The following is a 19,899-nucleotide window of genomic DNA, read 5'->3' as shown; positions in this document are numbered from 1 at the left end:
TCATTGTTTTGGGGTGAAATGTCCTATAGAGATCTATTAGGTCTAACTGTCTATTGTATCATTTAAAGTTTGTGTTTCCTTGTCAATTTTCTGTTTAGTTGATCTATCCATAGGTGTGAGTGGGGTATTAAAGTCTCCCACTATTATCGTGTTATTGTTAATTTCCCCTTTCATACTTGTTAGTAATTGTCTTACATATTGGGGTGCTCCTATGTTGGGTGCATAAATATTTATAATTGTTATATCTTCTTCTTGTATTGATCCTTTGATCATTATGTAGTTTCTTTCTTTGTCTCTTTTCACAGCCTTTGTTTTAAAATCTATTTTATCTGATATGAGTATTGCTACTCCTGCTTTCTTTTGGTCTCTATTTGCATGGAATATCTTTTTCCAGCCCTTCACTTTCAGTCTGTATGTGTCCCTCGTTTTGAGGTGGGTCTCTTGTAGACAACATATATGGGGGTCTTGTTTTTGTATCCATTCAGCCAGCCTTTGTCTTTTGGTTGGGGCATTCAACCCATTTACGTTTAAGGTGATTATTGATAAGTATGATCCCATTGCCATTTTCTTTATTGTTTTGGGTTCGAGTTTTTATTCCCTTTCTGTGTTTCCTGTCTAGAGAAGATCCTTTAGTATTTGTTGGAGAGCTGGTTTGGTGATGTTGAATTCTCTCAGCTTTTGCTTGCCTGTAAAGCTTTTGATTTCTCCTTCATATTTGAATGAGATCCTTGCTGGGTATAGTAATCTGGGCTGTAGGTTACTTTCTTTCATCACTTTAAGTATGTCTTGCCATTCCCTCCTGGCCTGAAGAGTTTCTGCTGAAAGATCAGCTGTTATCCTTATGGGGATCCCCTTGTGTGTTATTTGTTGTTTTTCTCTTGCTGCTTCTAATATTTGTTCTTTGTGTTTGATCTTTGTTAATTTGATTAATATGTGCCTTGGAGTATTTAGTCAAGGCAATGGTTTTTCCCGTGGTCATGTATGGATGTGAGAGTTGGACTGTGAAGAAAGCTGATCGCCGAAGAATCGATGCTTTTGAACTGTGGTGTTGGAGAAGACTCTTGAGAGTCCCTTATACTGCAAGGAGATCCAACCAGTCCATTCTAAAGGAGATCAATCCTGGATGTTCATTGGAGGGACTGATGCTAAAGCTGAAACTCCAATACTTTGGCCACCTCATGCGACGAGTTGACTCACTGGAAAAGACTCTGATGCTGGGAAAGGTTGGGGGCGGGAGGAGAAGGGGACGATGGAGAATGAGATGGCTGGATGGCATCGCCGACTCTGTGGACATGAGTTTGAGTGTACTCCGGGAGTTGGTGATGGACAGGGAGGCCTGGCGTGCTATGATTCATGGGGTCGCGGAGAGTCGGACACGACTGAGCGACTGAACTGAACTGAACTGAACTGGAGTATTTTGCCTTGGGTTTATCCTGTTAGGGACTCTCTGTGTTTCTTGGACTTGGGTGATTATTTCCTTCCCCATTTTAGGGAAATTTTCAACTATTATCTCCTCAAGTATTCTCTCATGGTCTTTCTTTTGGTCTTCTTCTTCTGGGACTCCTATGATTCGAATGTTGGGGCGTTTAATGTTGTCCCATATGTCTCTAATATTGTCCTCATTTCTTTTAATTCTTTTTTCTTTTTCCGTCTCTGTTTCATTTATTTCTACAATTCTATCTTCTAGGTCGCTTATCCTGTCTTCTGCCTCCGTTATTCTACTGTTTGTTCCCTTGAGAGTGTTTCTGATCTCATCTGTTGCATTATTCATTATATATTGACTCTTTTTTATTTCCTCTAATTCCTTATTAAACATTTCTTGCATCTTCTCAATCCTTTTCTCCAGTTTATTTATCTGTAACTCCGTTTTGCTTTCCAGATTTTGAATCATTTTCACAATTAAAATTCAAAATTCTTTATCGGGTAGGTTCCCTATATCTTCCTCTTTTGTTTGTGTTGGTGGGCATTTATCCTGTTCCTTTACTTGCTGGGTATTTCTGTGCCTCTCCATCTTGCTTATATTGCAGTGTTCAGGGTGGCCTTTCCGTCTTCTGGCACTTTGTGGAGTTCTCTTTATTATGTAGTTACCTCGTTGTGTGTGGGGTTGGATGGGTGACTTGTCAAGATTCCCTGGTTAGGGAAGCTTGTGTCGATATTCTGGTAGGTGGAGCTGGATTTCTTCTCTCTGGAGTGCAATGAAGGGTCCCCTCATGAGTTTGAGATGTCAGTGGGTTTGGAGTGGCTTTGGGCAGCCTGTGTATTGAAGCTCAGTGCTATTCTCCTGTGTTGCTGGATAGTTGTGTAGTATGTCTTTCACTGAAACTTGTTGACCCTTGGGTGGTGCCTGGTTTCAGTGTATGTATGGAGGCATTTGATGAGTACCTATCAATTAATGTTCTCAGGGTTTGGACTTAAGCCTCTGCCTCTGGTTTTCAGTCTTATTCTTGCAGTAGGCTCAAGGCTTCTCCCTCTGTTACTTCCAAGGCAGTTCCTTCTGTTGAAAAAGCTCTTCTGTTTTCTGGTCTCCTCAGTGTCTAATTTCCGTCCTGACACCAGGATGCGGTGGTGGACACTTTTTTTTTTCCTGGCTCACCTGTTCAGTCCTGCTGTGGGGAGGGAGGAACGCAGCTAACAAATATCCCTGGCGTCTGTGGGGAGTGCTTGCAGTGTCTTGGCTACACTGGGAATGCTCCCACTCGAGGTGTGTGTGCTTTCCCTGTTTATGCTGCTTAGGCTCTAGGTTGCTCTGCCGGGAGCTGTCCGCCGCCGGCACTGGGTTGCATGCACTTCCCAGGTCTGAGCGGCTCAGGTTCAGGTCCTCGGGTACTCCACAAAGGCGCAGACTTGGCTGGGCCTGCGTTTTGTGTCTTCCCTGGTCTGAGCAGCTCAGGTGACCAGGCATTTGGCGAGCGTGGTCGCTGCGACTTATCGCCTTCCTGGTCCCTGCCGCTCGGTTTTCTGGGAGTACATCTGGCGCAGTTTCTCAGGCGGATATCTACCGGCCCAAACCCAAGAAGTCTTGGTTAGCAAGGAAGTCTGCCTGCATCTTGGTATGGGAAGCCTCTCTGGGGCCGCGGCTGCCCCTTCCAGCGCTGGCTGCCCTCCCTGCCTGTCCCGGTGGGGGCTGGGAGATGGGCCGCCCGCTGCCGGCTTGCTCTGCTCAGTGCTTTGTTCTGTGAGCGCGGCTGGTGGAGTCTTGGGTTGGGGCTTTTCGCAGCCTTTTCGCTTTTTAGCTGCAGCGTCTGCTTCGCTATTTTAAGTTCACGCCCTCAGTTTGCCCTGGGGCGTTCAATCCCGGTTCTCCCTCTAAGAGCCGCCACCGGGCCTCCCTGCCCAGCCCCCGCCTGCTAGTGGGGGGTGCAGGCGTCTGCGCGCTTCTCCGCTGAGAGTTTCCTCTGGGCACTTAGTCTGTGAGTTTTAATTATTTACGTCTTTTGTCTCCCAGTTATGCGGCCCTCTAAGGTTCCACTCGCCAGTGTTTCCAGGTGTTTGGAAACTTCTCTCGTTTTTTTTTAAGCCTCCCTTCCTGGGATGGAGCTCCGTCCCTCCCTCTTTTGTCTCTCTTTTTATCTTTTATACTATTTCCTACCTCCTTTTGAAGACTATGGACTGCTTTTCTGGGTGCCTGATGTCCTCTGCCAGTATTCAGAAGTTGTTTTGTGGGATTTACTCAGCGTTCAAATGTTCTTTTGCTGATTTTGTGGGGGAGAAAGTGGTCGCCCGGTCCTATTCCTCCGCCATCTTCCCGTGCTCCCCTGGTTTTTGACATTTGAATGTGCTTATTTAAAGGTATGTTGTTTAACCCCTATGTATTTTGAGAGTTTCTAGTTATTTTTCTATTAGTGATTTTTTGTTTGATTCCATTGTGGACTGAGAATACATATTATATGACTTTTATTCTTTTAAATTTGTTAGGACGTGTTTTATGACCCAGATGTTGTTTATCTTGGTGATATTCCATGCTGGCTTGAAAAGAATATGTATTCTTCTATTACTGGATGAATTTGTCTTTAGATGTTCACCATAGGCAGTATCCAGTTGATTGGTGGTGGTGGTGAGTTTTAGCTCTATCCTTACTGATTTTTTACCTGCTAGATTCATCTGTCTGAGAGAAGGGTTTTAAGTCTCCAATTATGATAGTGGATTTATCCATTTATGCCTGTGGCTCTATCAGTTTTTCCTCATATAGTTTGACACTCTGTTGTTAGACATGTACACTTGAAGGATTGTTTTGCTGTCTTTGAGAATTAATCCCTTTATCATTATATAATGCACTTCTTGATCTCTGATAGCTTTCCTTGCTTTGAGGTAGGCTTTATTATATATATCTTTATCAGTTCAGTTCACTCAGTCATGTCCAACTCCTTGCAGCCCCATGGACTTCAGTATGCCAGGCCTCCCTGTCCATCACCAACTCCCGGAGCTTGCTCAAATTCACGTCCATCGAGTTGCTGATGCCATCCAAACCTCTCATCCTCTGTCACCCCTTCTCCTCCTGCCTTCAATCTTTCCCAGCATCAGGGTCTTTTCTAATGAGTCAGTTCTTCGCAACAGGTGGCCAAAGGATTGGAGCTTCAGCATCATTTTTTCCAATGAATATTTAGGACTGATTTCCTTTAAGATGGACTGGTTGGATCTCCTTGCAGTCCAAGGGACTCTCAAGAGTCTTCTCCAACACCACAGTTCAAAAGCATCAATTCTTCGGTGCTCAGCTTTCTTTATAGTCCAACTCTCACATCCATAATGACTACTAGAAAAACCGTAGCCTCGACTAAATGGACCTTTGTCAGCAAAGTAATGTTTCTGCTTTTTAATATGCTGTCTAGATTGGTCATAGCTTTTCTTCCAAGGAGCAAGCGTCTTAATTTCATGACTGCAGTCACCGTCTGCAGTGATTTGGGAGCCGAAGAAAATAAAGTCTGTTACTGTTTCCACTGTTTTCCCATCGATTTCCCATGAACTGATGGGACTGGATGCCATGATCTTAGTTTTTTGAATGTTGAGTTTTAAGCCAGCTTTTTCACTCTCCTCTTTCACTTTCATCAAGACGCCCTTTAGTTCTTTGCTTTCTGCCGTAAGGGTGGTGTCATCATCTGAAGTTAGTGATATTTCTCCTGACAGTCTTGATTCCAGCTTGTGCTTCATTCAGCCCAACATCTTGCATGATGTGCTCTGCATATAAGTATCTTTAAATGTACTTCAGAGTTTTTTAAATCTTTATAAAGATTATTTATTTTTCACTGCCCTGGATCTCCGTTGTGGCACATGGTACTCTTCACTGCTGCGTGTGGGCTTTCTTTAGTTGTGGTGCATGGACTTCTTGCAGAGCACGAGATCTAGGACGGGCAGGCTTCAGTCATCATGGCAGTTGGGCTCAGTGGGATCTTAGTTCCCAGACCAGGGGTCGAACCTATGTCCCCTGCATTGACAGGTAAATTTTTAACCACTGGGCCACCACATGAGGCCCTGTATCTTTATATTCAAAGTGGGTTTCTTGTAGACAACATATAGTTGGGTCTTGGTTTTTGATGCACCCCGACAATTTGTTTTTTAATTTGTGCATTTAAGACCATTGACTTTCAAAGTGATTCTTGACTATGGTTGGTTTAATATTGACCACATACGTTACTGTTTTCTGTTTGGTACTCTAGTTCTTTGTTTCGCTTTTGTTCTTTATGCTTTTTCTGCCTTTTGTAGTTTGAACTGTGCATTTCATGTGTTCTGCTTTCTCTCTGTTTCTGGCACATCAGTTATGCTTTTTTAAACTGTTTATAGTGGTTGCCATAGAGTTTGCATCAGACATACACAGCTGATTCAAGTTCACTTTCAAAGAATACTCTGCAGGCATACCTTGTTTTAATGCACTTCACAAATACTGCATTTTTACAAAGTGAAGGTTTGTGGCAACCCTGCATCAAGTGAGTGTCAGCACTAGACATTTGCTCACTTCATGTCTGTTGTATTTTGTTTTTTCTCACAATATTTCAAACTTTATTATATTTGCCACAGGGATCTATAATCAGATTTTTGATGTTACCATGGTAAAACGATTATAACTCCCTAAAGGTTCAGATGATGGTTAGCATTTTTTAGCAATAAAGTATTCTTTAAAGTATTATGTGTTGTTTTATTAAACATAATGTACTCTTAATATTGGGGACTTTCCAGGTGGCTCAGTGCTAAAGAATCCACCTGCCAGTGCAGGAGTTGCAGGTTCGATCCCTGGGTTGGGAAGATCCCCTGGAGAAGGAAATAGCAACCCACTCCAGTATTCTTGTGTGGGAAATCCCATGGACAGAGGAGCCTGGTGGGCTACAGTACATGGGGTTAGCAAAAGAAACATGACTTAGCAACTAAACAGCAGCTCATAATAGACTCCAGCTTAGTGTAAACGTATCTTTTATATGCCTTGGGAAACAAATTTGTATGACTGGCTTTACTACAATATTCAGTTTATTGTAGTGGTCTGGAACTCAACCTGCAATATATCTGAACTCTGCGTGTACCACTTTCTAGGCAGTGTGAGTACTTTATAGTAACCAAATAATCCTAATGCCTCCCTTTAGTCCTTTGTGTCATTACTGTCAGTACACTCATATGTAATACATCCATAATAGATTGCATTGTTGGTGTTATTATTTTCAATAAATTTATCTGTTGAATCAATTAAGAATAAGAAAACTAAAAGTTTTTAATTTCCCTTCACTTATTCTGACTTTGATGCTACTCCTGTCTTTAGATTCAGATCTATGTTATTTTCCTTCTTATTAAAGAACTTCTAGCATTTATTGCAAGACAAGTCTGCTGTCAACACATTTCCTCAATTTTCATTTATCTGAGAAAGTCTTGAAGGATAATTTCACCAGGCCCAAATTTCTAGATTGTTTTTTTTTTCTTTCTCAGTTCTTACATATTTCACTCTGATCTCGTTTTGCTTGCATGATTTCTGAATAGAAGTCATGTGATCGTTATCCTTGTCCTTCTAGAGGTAAGGTGTCTTTACCTCTGGCTTCTTTTAGGGTTTTTTCATTATCATTGATTTTCTGTAGTTTGAAAAAGATATGCCTAGGTGTGGTTGGTTCTTCTGGCATTTATTGCTTAACATTTGGGCTTTCTGAATCTGTAGTTAGTTTGGTTTCTGACTTTATTTAGGGGAAATTATCAGTTTTTATTGTTTCAAATATTCTGTTCCTCTCCTGGTACTTCCATTATATGTATGCTATCCCTTTTGAGGTATTTTAGCTAATTAGTAGTATTTAACATATGTTAAGTGGCAATGGCAATCCACTCCAGTACTCTTGCCTAGAAAATCCCATGGATGGAGGAGCCTGGTAGGCTGCAGTCCGTGGGGTCGCTAGGGGTCGGACACGACTGAGCGACTTTACTTTCACTTTTCCCTTTCACACATTGGAGAAGGAAATGGCAACCCACTCCAGTGTTCTTGCCTGGAGAATCCCAGGGAAGGGGGAGACTGGTGGGCTTCCGTCTATGGGGGTTACACAGAGTCGGACATGACTGAAGTGACTTAGCAGCAGCAGCAAGTATATGTTTTGACAATATGTATGGCTGAATCTTGATAGTATAAGGCCAAGTGGAAAAATTAATTGAGGTAGAATACATACAGTAATTTTAAATAATACAGACTATATTGTATATTGTCAGTTTATACTTATTTATAATGAAAGTATAAAAATATGTCATTTATCCATCATATATACCAACTTTATGATAGTGGTTACTCTTGAGTATGGGTGAGTGATACTGGGGAGGGAAGTATGGAGGGGGAGGTTCAACTATATCTGTTAGAAACATTTTTTTAATAAAATCATCCAGAGCAAATATGTTTTATTTGCATTTGGAAGTCTGGATGGCTATTATATGTTTGAAACCTTTGGTAATAAATTTTTAAAATAATATATTCTATCTGTTAGAAATTTAAAAACATATAAAACTAACGTAACAAAACCATCACCCAGGTATTACTGTCATTTGCATTTTGTCATAGTTTAAATTTTTTTCATGCTTTTATGAAATGCAAAAGTGTTACTGTTTAAATATTTTTTTTATTCTTTTAAAAATAGCATGAGTCTGAACCATTGCAATAGTGCCTTAACTGGCATGTTAATTACCTTTCATCATTTAAAAATTTAAGAAATTGAGACAAAATTCATGCATAAATTCACTTTCAACCATTCTAAAGTGTACAATTCAGTGGCTTTTAGTATCCTCTGTTTACTTGCAGAATATTTTATACCCCCTAAGGAAATCTTGAACCTCACCATTCCTTATTTTTTAATTTCTGTTTGAAGACTTACTATTCTGGACATTTCATGTAGGTAAAATACACATAAAAAATTCATTCACTTAGCATAATCTTTGGTATTTTTGACATGTAACAGAATTTCTTTTTTTGTGGCTGAATAACCAATTGCATTGCATTGTATTGTATTGTATGGCTTCCCTGATGGCTCAGATAGTAAAGAATCTGCCTCGAATACAGGAGACCTGGGTTCGATCCCCAGGTTGGAAAGATCCTCTGGAGAAGGGAATGGCAACCCATGCCAGTATTCTTGCCTGGAGAATTCCATGGACAGAGGAGCCTGGCAGGCTACAGTCCATGAGGTGTCAAAAGAGTTGGACGTGATTGAACGAGTAACATTTTCCCTTTCAACCCATTGTATATATACCACATGTTTAAAATGCATTAGCTGATGGACATTGAGTTGTTTTCAAGTACTAACTATTAGGGGTAATACTGCCAGTGACATTTGTGTACTCAGTTTTGTGTGGACATATATATTTTCTCATTTCTCTTCCATATATACGTGAGAGTGGAATTGGTGTATTTGCCAGACTATTTCCCGCAGTGGTTTCCCCCTTTTACATTTCCACTGGTAGCGTATGAGGATTTTAATTTCTCCTGATCCTCACCAAAACTTTTTTTCCCCCCTAGTTTTTTTGTTTGTTTTACTTGACTATTGGTATGAAGTGGTATCTCATGGTTGTTGCTTTGGGTTTTTTGTGTTTTTTAAAATTGTGGTAAACAATATGTAACATAAAATATACCATCTTAACTATTTGTAAATGTGGAGTTCAGTAGTGTTTAGCATTCAGCAGATTCATGATGTTATACAGTCGTCACCACCATCCATCGCCATCGTTTTCCATAACTGCCCATTTTAACCTTCCCTAGCCCCTGACCCACCACCATTCTACTTTCTGTCTCTATGTTTTTGACAGCTCTTAAGTATACGTGAAATCATATGTTTTTGTCTCTTTGTGACTGGTTTATTTCACTTAGTGTAATGTCCTCAAGATTCATCCATGCTGTGGCATATGCCAGAATTTCCTTTTTTATGGCTGAAAATAATATTCCATTGTATCTATATACCACCTTTTGTTTATCCATTCATTTGTCGACGGACACTTTGGTTGCTTCCATGTTTTAGCTAACATGGGTATACAAATATCCTTTAAGACCTTGCTTTCAGTTCCTTTGGATATATACCCAGAAGTGAAATTGCCAGATCATGTGTTAGTTCTGTTGCAATTTTTTGAGAAACCACCATATTGTTTTCTGTAGCAGCTGTACTATTTTACATTCCTACTAGCAGTACATAAGGTTTCTAATTTCTTCACATCCACATGAACACTTTGTTTGTTTTGTTACTTAATGGGTTTGAGGTAATAGCTCATTATAGTTTTGATTTGCATTTTTCTAATCAGTGATGTTGAGCATCTTTTCATGTGGTTAATGGCCATTTGTGTTTCTTTGGAGAAATGTTTACTCAAGTTTCTTGCCCATTTTTGAATTGGCTTGTTTGGTTTCGGATCGATGAGTTAGGAGTTCTCAATGCATTCTCAATGTTAATCCTTTATAAGATACATGATTTGCAAATGTTTTCTCCTATAGTTTGTCTTTTTCACTCTTTTGAGTCACCAAATACTGAATTTTTTCATGAAGTCCAGTTTGACTGTGATTTTTTATTTCTGTGCCTTTGGTATCTTATCCAAGAGAGTACTGCCAGATCCCATGTCATGAAGCTGTTGCCCTGTAGTTTCTTCTAAAAGTTTTACAATTTTAGGTCTAACATTTAGGTCTATTTGAGTTAGTTTTTGTATATGCTGGTAAGGGTCCAACTTCATTATTTTGCACATTGATGTCCAGTTTGCCCAGCACTGTGTACTGAAGGGACTGTGGTTCCCCATTGAAAAGACTTGACGCCCTTATTGAAAATCATTTGACCATGTATACAGAAGTCTGTGAGTTTTTTATTTTGTTCCATGTATGTGTCTTCATGCCAGCACCACACTGATTACTTCAGCTGTGTAGCAAGTTTTCAAATCAGGACGTGTTTGTCCTCTTTGTTCTTTTTCAGGATTCCTTTGGCTACTAGGGGTCCCTTGAGATTCCATATGAATTTTAGGGTGGCGTTTTTACTTCTGCAAAGAAAATATCATCGGATTTTGATATGGATTGCATTGACTGTGTAGATCACTTTGGGTAGTATTGTCATCTTCCAGTCCATGAATAATCATAGGGTGTTTCCATTTCTGTTTTCTTTGAACAGTGTTTTACAGTTTTCATCATACAAGTCTTTTACTTCATTCATTTAATTTTATTCTTTTTGATGCTATTGGAAATTTTTTGTAATATCCTTCTTGCGTTACTATTTGTTAATATATAGAAATGCAGTGGGGTTTATTTATTTATTTTTCCTGTGTTGACTTGTATCTTGCTGTTTTGATGAGTTCATTTATTAGCTCTAGCAGGTTTTGTGGGGGGACTTTCTCCATGTGAGATCATATCTGTGAACAAGGGTGATTTTACTTCTTTCCAACCCATTTGGATTCCTTTTATTTATTTTTCTTGTCTCATTGCTCTGGGTAGGACTTAAGTACTGTGTTGAATAGAAGTGGTGAAAGTAGGCATCCTTGTCTTCTTCCTGGTCATAGAGGAAAAACTTCAGTCTTTCACCATTGAATATAGTCATTGTAGTTTTCATATACGGTTTTTGTTATGTATTACATATTATGAAGTATGTAATATATTTTATATATTAATATATAGTATTTTGTATTTTAATGTTGTTTACACATTTTTTTTATACATGGTATCGCTAGTCTCATATGTAAGAGTTTGGCTAGATAGAAAGGTCTAGGTCATTTGTTCTTTACTTGAAATTTTTGAAATTGTTGTACTATCATCATTTTGCTTCTTATTGTTCACCTAATTTTATTGTTTCATAAGAAACATCTTTTTTTCCCCTGAAGAAATAGTGAGTTTTTTATTTTTTTATTACCTATATAGCATTGAAATCTAATAGATTTCCTAAGATATATACCAAAGTTGATACTCCTGGTAATGGTAAACCCTTTCAACACAGTATATTGTTAATTTTTACTTCTGGAAAGCTGTCTTTGATTATAGTTTCAAATATAGTTTGTTTCACTGTTTGTTTTTCTTGGATCTTCTTCCTCTTTGTTTAAATTCCAGTTCTGTCTCTCAGAGTTGTTTAAACCTCCTCCATGTCTATTTCATCAGTTATAAAATGAAAGACAAGTCATACTTATATACCCATCCAAATTTGAGGGAAAAATTTATTTCTTTAGGTTTCAAACACTGTAATGGATATAAAGCAAAAATAAAATCCTGTTTCAAAGTTAAAAAAACTTACCTCATATGGTTTCAGTAAGCGAATTCATGTAAAGGTGCAGAGCATTGTCGGAACACAGAAGGGGTGAGTCCCCGTTTGTTTCCATTGTTGCTGTCACCAAAACTAGAGGTGATGCAGATAGAATAGTACTGAGAACAGTACTGCTCACTGTGAAAGTGAAAGGGAAAGTTTAGTCTCTCAGTCATGTCCGACTCTTTGCAACCCCACGGACTGTAGCCTACCAGGCTCCTCCATCCATGGGATTTTTCAGGCAAGAGTATTGGAGTGGGTTTGCATCCTATAGTTGTGGGATTTTAAGTTTCTTCCTGTGCTTTCGTAATCAGCCTTGTCCTTAAACTGTATTACTTGCAATCACAGATCTGATTTCCATCTGTATTATCTCTAGGAGTTTCTTTTCTGGAATGCCATGTTATAGAAACAGTTTGGGGTGGCCCTTTATGTCTGACTTACTTCATGCAGCATAATACTTCTGAGAGTCATCTTAGAACATGGTATCTCTTTTTATTATTTTATTTCTCAGTTTTTGCTTTAATTTTTCTAGATCATTATATTAGTCATTTGAGATCATCTCTCCTAATGTAAGGAATCTTCCCAAGTGGTGGCTCAGTGGTAAAGAATCTACCTGCCAGCGCAGGAGACTCAGGAGATGCGGGTTTGATCCCTGGGTTGGGAAGTGGAAATGGCAACCCACTCCAGTGTTCTGGAAAATCCCACGGATAGAGAAGCCTGATGGGCTATAGTCCATAGGGCTGCAAAGAGTCAGACACAGCTGCGCACTCATACATTTCTAATATAAGCAGTTTCCCTTTGTGCACTATTTTAGCTTCACTGCACAAACTTTTTTTGAGAATAATTTACATACTACAAAATTTAGTCTTTCAAAGTGTACAGTTCGGTGGCTTTCAGTCTATGAATAAAGTTATAAAACAAACTTCCAGATTATAATTTTCTCACTTTAAAATTTTTTAATATTTTAATATATCCCCTCCCCATTCATATTTCAGAATAGGACCCATGTTATTTTACCCAGTCCAAAGGGAAACCTTTTCAAAGTTGGCATGGTTTGGGGGAGGAGATCGGAGTATATTTTGGCATACATGTGCACTGTATTCCGAGCAGTGTTTCGGAATACTGAATTCTGAATTCCGAGAAGTGTTTCATAGTCTATTAGAAGTCTCAGGCAGCTTGAAGTGTGAAATGGGAATGTTTTCTCTTTTCTTCCTCTTTCCCTTCCTTTTTTGTTACAATTTGCAGAGTACATCATGAGGAACGCTGGGCTGGAAGAAGCACAAGCTGGAATCAAGATTGCCGGGAGAAATATCAATAACCTCAGATATGCAGATGATACCACCCTTATGGCAGAAAGTGAAGAGGACCTCAAAGGCCTCTTGATGAAAGTGAAAGAGGAGAGTGAAAAGGTTGGTTTGAAGCTCAACATTCAGAAAACGAAGATCATGGCATCTGGTCCCATCACTTCATGGGAAATAGATGGGGAAACAGTGGAAACAGTGTCAGACTTTATTTTTTTGGGCTCCAAAATCACTGCGGATGCTGACTGCAGCCATGAAATTAAAAGACGCTTACTCCTTGGAAGGAAAGTTATGACCAGCCTAGATAGCATATTAAAAAGCAGAGACATTACTTTGCCAACCAAGGTCCGTCTAGTCAAGGCTATGGTTTTTCCCGTGGTCATGTATGGTGGTGAGAGTTGGACTGTGAAGAAAGCTGATCACCGAAGAATTGATGCTTTTGAACTGTGGTGCTGGAGAAGACTCTTGAGAGTCCCTTGGACTGCAAGGAGATCCAACCAGTCCATTCTAAAGGAGATCAATCCTGGGTGTTCATTGGAAGGACTGATGCTAAAACTGAAACTCCAATACTTTGGCCACCTCATGCGACGAGTTGAGTCACTGGAAAAGAGTCTGATGCTAGGAGGGATTGGGGGTAGGAGGAGACGGGGACGACTGAGAATGAGATGGCTGGATGGCATCACCGACTCGATGGACATGAGTTTGAGTGAACTCCGGGAGTTGGTGATGGACAGGGAGGCCTGGCGTGCTGTGGTTCATGGGGTTGCAAAGAGTCGGACACGACTAAGCGACTGAACTGAACTGAACTGAACTCCCTTCCTTTTTTGTTACAATTTCCCCAAAGGTTGATGTCACCTGTGGTTTGTTTTAATGTACTAATAGAAGACCACTTTGAAAATAAAAAATTCCTTGAAATAAGCTCTGTATAATATTGTTAAGTTGAACTTCCTATCATATCTGGACATAAAGATAGCTCTTAATACAGGATCTCTTATAACGGGCCTTATGTCCGTCATTTCTTTAGGACATTCACTTGATTCATCTCAAAGATGACCCATTGCTCTTGGCATAAGTATTCAGAGCTTATGCTTTTAAATTCTGTTTCTGAAGGTGCTGTATTTTGCTCTTTCAGATGAACATATAAACTCTTTGATTAGTTTCTTTTTAGACCATAGACATTTGTCAGCTTTTTAAACCTTTGTTTACAGAACATTGTCTTTCCAGTTGAGAGTAATTGAGAATTTTACTGACATTAGGTCTTCTAGAAATTTAAGAATAAAAACTTAATGAAGATGTTGATTGTGATGACTTAAAATTTCTAGCTTAATTTGTTTTCAAAAATGAATGTTCATAATTAATATTGATATATAGATGATCACATTCAGATGAAGAAAAATCACAGATTTGTTAGGTCTAAGCAAACCTGTCAGATAAAAATGTAGAGTTACTAAACAAATTTATTCTTTAGTTGAAAATCTTAATTTGTTGATATTAATCATTTTAAGATAGAAAATAGAACAAATGGAAAAATATACATTGTTCCTTTTCATATAATTCTTTTTACTAAAAACTACATAACTAAAAAAAAATCGAAGCTATTCCTGAAATGTCTGACGACTGTCCATTGTTAGTAAGTGGATCTAAGTATCTGTGTAGTCTCATTACCCTTTTTAAAGAATAATTTTCGCTTTTTATAATACAAGTTTACTAAACACTTAGCCTTTTTTCAATCAACAGGAACATTTATAAACATTTTTATATATCAGTTGCTTGTTTGTTTTTTAGGTAAAATCTGTAAAAACTGGGTCAGTTTTTTGGACGATGTGCTGCTGCTTGTCGTATTTCTGTATGGTAAGATCTCATACTTGAAACTGAATACATGAGGTCTGAGTCTTTGGCAACTAGACCGGTGCCTTCTCTTCTCAGCCAGGGCAGTTCTCCACTTCTTTCTCCTGAAGAGCTTTTATTTAATGCATTCTCTTTCCATACTACCACTTTCTTCCCTACTCCTGTCTTCAGGGTCTTGTATGGACTTCTCCTTTATGGGTGATGGAGGACTAATACTCAACCTCTCAAACATAGTATTTGCAGCAAGTGAAAACAAAATCTTTTCTTTCAGATGTGCAACTTTTTGTAAATAATGGTCACATTCTCTGGGTTAACCTGTGAACTACTTGTATAGTCTTTTCAACAGGTTACTTAAGACTGGAGTTCAGTATCACCTCTTTAATCTCCTACCTTTCTTCTTATACCACAGCCTATATGGTTTTCTTAGGCTGAAAATTAATGATAATCTTAGGTAACTTTTTTTTGGTTGTTAAATGTCATGGAATTTGTGTTTCCAAATTATCCATGCCCCTTTTAAAGTGGTTAAAGGTTAGGACATATTATGTGCCTAATTAATGTGTCCTAGGCAAGCTGTGCTCAGTAATAGCAAACTTACTCTCTTTTAAGTTTAGACTTAAATTTTAGAAATAACCAGAAATCCTTCAGGTAGAACTGGAGCTCAACCAGAGGAATGTTGTCTTTGGTGAAAAAATAGCACCTGACTGAAGCAGTAAACTGATACTGTTATATGAATTGTAAACAAAAAGCAATTTCTTATATAAGTGGTTCTGAAATATTTTAGACAGGGATAGATAGCATTGTTAGAATGTATGTTAACATATAGTCTCCTAAGGTGACTGTTGATTCAAATGGTTCCATCAAGCTTTTCATTATTGGGGCACATGTAAGAACTTTCATCTTGACAGACCTCATTATTATTATTGAATTGAATGTTCTTAAAAATAATAAATTCTGTTGGTTTGGAATAAGCATAATCTTTAGGATCTTTATTAATTTAGACCAGAACATACTCAACTGTCTGATAAATAGAATTTGTCTAGCTTTGTGATACAGGCTAAACATTAAACTGGGATCCTGGTTTGTATCCATTAGTAGGAAGAAATTTATACTCCAGGTAGCACTTTTTATCTTGAGTGTCACAAAGCGTATCCAGATCATCTGAGTATTCCTTTTAGTTGTGGTGTTGACTGATGTTAACATCCGTTGTTCTTATTCTCTGTGAAGTCTCTTGCAGTGTATTTACCATAAAAAATGGGGGAGAGCAAAGGGTTTTTTGCTTTTAAAAGTTTAGGATATGTATTGTAAAGTCTGTATCTCTGTGACAGTCTTTTTATTGCCAATTCACAAACTGTTCTGAATGTTCTTAATAAGTTTAATTTAATTTGACCATTCCTCTAGCAGATATAGGAAAGTGTATTGGATTTATGGGATTGTGTTGTTTTAATTATCAATAAAAAATAAAAAGTAGGTTATTTGTATGTTATAGAAAAAATAGGTTATTTTGAAGCATCTCAAAATTGCTGAAAATCCTAGTGTTTACTCTATGTTTAGACTTTAGTGGCAGAATTTATCTACTTTAAGAAGCATGTATGTAAATTTTTTAACTTAGCATTTCTTTACTCATAGGTCTCTGCTTGGGGTGGTTATGTGTTTATTATCAACCTTATTCCACTGCATGTGTTTGTGTTGTTACTGATGCAGAGATACAGCAAAAGAGTCTTCATAGGTGAGTGATGACTTCTGATATCTGTCAACTTCTAAGAGGTGTTTCGTATACATTCTCATTGTCAGACATTTCTTTTTTTTTCTTTTTTTTTATAAAATTTAATAAATGGTACAAAGCACAATGCCATAAACATTAACGGTTAAAATATTACCAAATGAAAAAAATACTATAGAATACACAGTTGCAAAAAGCTACATTAAGTTATTTTACAACTGCCTCAAGCTGCAAAAAGAAAAAAAAAACCCAATACCTTACCTAAGTTATCCCTCTCTCAAAATAATGCCATTTATATTATAAACCACGAACTCCCCATCAAAAGACGGGAACTGCTTTTGTTAATTCATATATATATATATATATATATATATATATGACTGTATCACTTTGCTATACACCTGAAACAAACACAACACTATAAATAAAATATAGTACAATATAAAATAAAAATAAGTAACAGATCTTTGGGGCTTTACACTGAGTTAGAGTTCCTATCAGAGGGATAACAGCACCACAGCTGCACTGAATCCTCATGAAGGAGGCACACGAATGACTGGGTTACAAGAGTTACAGGAATGAGAGCTGCTCATTTCCCAGAAACTACAGCTCACAGAAAGCCAACAAAGGCACGAGATACAGACCATTCACTTATGAATGTGTAAAACTCAAGAAAGTCCGCATCACTCCTACAACATGTCGAAAGTGCCTCAGAATTCACACAATACCAACATTTCTGTTTGGTTGGTATTACCCATGAGTAATAAAGCTAACTTTACAGTGTTTTGCTTTTTTGTATTCATAAGGAGGGTTAGGCATTTTTACCAAAGTGTTGTTATTATCAACTTTTCCTTAATGAGTTTGTTTTGTTTTTGCAGAAATAAATCTTGATTTAATATTTATCAGCCTTTTATTTTTAATTTGGGGAAATGATATATACGCACTATAAAAACATGATTACACTATATATACATACACATATACACACTATTCTAAGTCACCTTATCCACTGTAAGAGACTAAGCATCCTTAACAGTTTAATGAGCTTTTGAAAGCCCTTTCTGAATAACATACAGCACACTGTCTTAGTCCATTCAAGCTGCTATAACAAAAATGCCACAGACTGGGTAGTTTATAAACAAGAGAAATTTATTTCTCAATTTGGAAGCTAGAAAGTCTAAAATCAAGGCACCAGAATGCTGACATTCTTCTGAGGGCTCTTTTCCTGTTTCTTAGCTTGATACCGTCTTTGTCCCCACATGGTAGAATGAATGAGCCAGCTTTCCAGGGCCTGTTTTAAAAGGGTACTTGTTCCCTGGTGACTTCATTACTTAATCACTTCCCAAAGGCTGCCTCCTAATACCCTTTCCCCGGGCATTGGGTTTATAAACATTCAGACCATAGTGTAGACTGAGTGTTTTCTGCAAGATTTTAATTTGCTCTGCAGGTTTTAGAACACATCTTTAGATAAGATGCTTAGTAATAGATGGTGTCTTGAATCTTAGAACTCACTTTCTGTGATGGAGACAGAACTTTTATAGGTTGTATTAATCACAGAGAAGTTGTCATCTGAAACCAGTGTCTTTATAATAAAGTAGTACAATTCTGTTATAATAATGTTGGAAAACATTAACCAAAATAATAAAGCTGTTTACTTGATTAAAAAACAGTAGTAGTTTCGCAGCTTATCAAAAACTTAATGATAAAGTTACTGTGACCCACAAATCCACTCCTTGGTGTATACCCAAGAGAACTGAAAATTATAGATACTTACACAGAAACTTGTAATGTTCATAGCAGCATTCGTTATTCATAATAGCCAAAAACTGAAGACAACCCAATGTCCATCAACCGATGTGGATAAAGTGTGGTGTATCTATACAGTGGAATGTTGTTCAGCAGTGAAAAGGAATAAAGGTGATACAAGCTGCATCATGAACCTTGAAAACATTGTGCTAAGTAAAATAAACCAGACACAAAAGGCCATATATTGTAGGATTCTTTCTGTATAAAATGTCCAGAGGTGGCAAATCCATAAAGACAGCAAGCAGGTTAGAGATAGAAAGTTGGTTTAGCCAAGGTTTGGGGACTACAGTGACAGCTTATAGATACGGGGTTTCTTCTTGGCGGGGGGGGGAAGAAATGTTCTAGAATTAAATAGTGGTGATAGTCACACAACTTTGTGACTAGAATAACCACTCAGTGGTACTAAAATTTTAAAAGGGTGGGTTTTTTTTTTAGTATGTATCAGTCTTAAAAAAAAGTTATAATCTGCTAATTAGGTTTATACCCACTTCAGCATACTTTATAACAATCACCACTGAAATAGTACATATGTATATATCAGGTGGTTCTTATACACCGTGAACTGTCCTAAGTTCTTTGCATGTATTGAACTCGTTTACTCTTTATAACCTCACCTTGAGGATAGGTCCTGTTAAACAAGAGAAGACATAATTTGCTCAGGATCATGTAGCTAGTAATGGAGCTGAAGCCTAAATGTAGGTATTTTGTCTCCATACCCTGTGATGCAAAAAACCACTGTAACTGTGTTGCCTACCATATAAATAAATACCTTACTGTGGAAATATATCAACATGTGATATATATCTCGTTATCCTGAACACTGTAAGCCAGCATTGGAATCCAGAAAAGATGATGGATTAAACAATAACTCGGAACTTTTTGTTTTGGAACGGTATAAGGAAAAAACAGTTTTAAATTAAATGGTTATGGGGAAGAACTGAGTTTCTTTGTTTAATTTAAAAAATTTAGGGCCCTAAAAAGAGTTAGGGAGAAGATTAAGGGATAGACCTTTGTGAAATGCCCCTGAATCAGGAAGCGGAAGAAGAGCTAAAGGAAGTGAAGTTAGATTAGCAAAGTCTAACTTCCCTACCCTCCTCGTTTCTGTTTAGCTCTAGAATTTACCAAGGAGCATCATCTTACAGTTTTAAATTCTATTTCTTCATTGTTCTTTCTGCTATCCTATGCTTTGATTTCATTTTAAGTATCAGTACTAGGTATATTTTTTATTTTTAAAAATTGTCATTGTGTCTCCATTCAGATGTTTTGCACAAGTCACGTCTTCCTGCTTTTACAAATCGAGCTTATAAAATAGTAGTTTAAAAGATTCATTCAATACAGTTTATAATGAACCACATCCTTGAAATAAAAATTATATTTTCTCTTGTGTGTCTGCTAAGTTAGTCATTATAATTCTCTCTGCTGGTCAAGAAGAATCCATGGAGGGTTTTTGTTTGTTTGTTTTAGTTTTTTGGGGGAGGGCGTTCTTGTAAGCTATAGTTTCATGTATGTTTCTTCCCATCTTTCACTCCCTTTATTG

This window comes from Moschus berezovskii, chromosome 12 (genome assembly GCF_049115385.1).
Source record: "Moschus berezovskii isolate FMDL1 chromosome 12, NW_MosBer_1.0, whole genome shotgun sequence".
In the NCBI taxonomy this organism is placed as follows: Eukaryota; Metazoa; Chordata; class Mammalia; order Artiodactyla; family Moschidae; genus Moschus; species Moschus berezovskii.
Note: the sequence above shows the minus strand (reverse complement) of the source record.